This window comes from Engraulis encrasicolus, unplaced genomic scaffold (genome assembly GCF_034702125.1).
Source record: "Engraulis encrasicolus isolate BLACKSEA-1 unplaced genomic scaffold, IST_EnEncr_1.0 scaffold_261_np1212, whole genome shotgun sequence".
NCBI lineage: Eukaryota > Metazoa > Chordata > Actinopteri > Clupeiformes > Engraulidae > Engraulis > Engraulis encrasicolus.
This window is the reverse complement of record NW_026945546.1, coordinates 47966-49472: the sequence shown is the minus strand read 5'-3', so window position 1 is coordinate 49472 and position 1507 is coordinate 47966.

Below are 1507 nucleotides of genomic sequence, written 5' to 3'. Positions count from 1 at the left end.
TCACTCATAAGCTCACATAATTCTTCATTAAGCCGTTTATACTCTCCAAAACATTTTTCTAGCTTAGGGAGAATTTCCCATTGTAAGCTTTCAGCCTTGCTTTCATCTTGTTTCAATGTTTCAATCTCCTTCCGTTGCTTTGTTAACTGTGCCAACTTTCCCCTTCACTCATCTTTTAATCTCCTGATTTTCTCCTCCACTGCCCTTTCCGTGGGCTTTGGCGCCCTCTTCTGTTCACTAGGCGGATCTGTATTTGACTCAGCATTTAATTCAGCCATCTTGTTTCACTCGTGAACCTTACACATTAACTGTGACAATTTCGAAATTCCTCACAACTTCTAAACTCTTCTAATCATCCACAGACAGTAGTGAAAAGAGTTACTACTTCGGAAAGATCATTTTGCACAAACATGAATGACTTTCTTAGCAGGAAATCCTTTGGGCATTTACTTTTTTTTTTTTTTTATTACTTTATTTATAGAAAGTAGCTTAGTGTACAATATCTCAATGTAGTTTACCAACAGCATCTTTGTGGACAATGGTTCGGCAGTTCACTAACATTACACATCAAGTACTGTACAGTTCAATTAACATTTCAGTTTCCAGTAAACAATACCCATCCCCAGAGGTCCATTTCCCTTCACATGCTCACTTCTGTACTTCTATAAATCCCTTTTTTTTGTACATTAAATCGACACTAGACAGTTGACGCATACAATAAGCACAAATAAAACAAAAGAGAGTATGAGAACATAAAAACATAGAGAGAGAGAGAGAGAGAGAGAGAGAGAGAGAGAGAGAGAGAGAGAGGAAATAGTTTACCGGTCTGTGTGCATTTGTGTGGGATGTATGTGCTGTAGTGTTGTGTCATGTATGTGGGTATGTATGAAAGTCTTCCAATATATATATAGTTTGGTGTTTGAAATGCATTTTATTACCCTGAATATGTATACCGTTTGTCTTCTAATGTGATCCTTGTGATATAACCTTCATTATCTTTTAAAGTAACTGTGCGTTTTATTAAGTAAGGTGTTTGGATACAATTTATTCCATTTTTCTATGTTATTTCTGGAGGCAAAAATATTTTTTTCCATATCCAGTACCTTCTCTATCGTATTGTACCATAATCTTAATTCTGGTTGTTTTTGCTGTTTCCATAACCTAGTGATCTGTTTTATTGCTGTTAGTCTTAAAAGGTTGAATAGTTTGTAGTGTTTTCTTTTAATTATGTGTGCTATGTTAATGCCTAAGAGATGAATTGCCGTTAGAGGTTCCTTTAGTCCAAAGATATGCGAAATGGCTCGTTTCACTTCCTCCCAGAATGGTGTAATTTTATGGCATGAGAAAAACACATGTGTATGTGTGCCTTGCTCCCCACAGCCTCTCCAGCATTTCCCTTCAGATCCTAGCAAATGAACGCTCTGAATTGGTACCAAAAAGAACCTTTGATTTATCTTCCAGCCAAACTCCCTCCAGTACTTTGTTTGTGTTGTTTCAAAATTCTCTT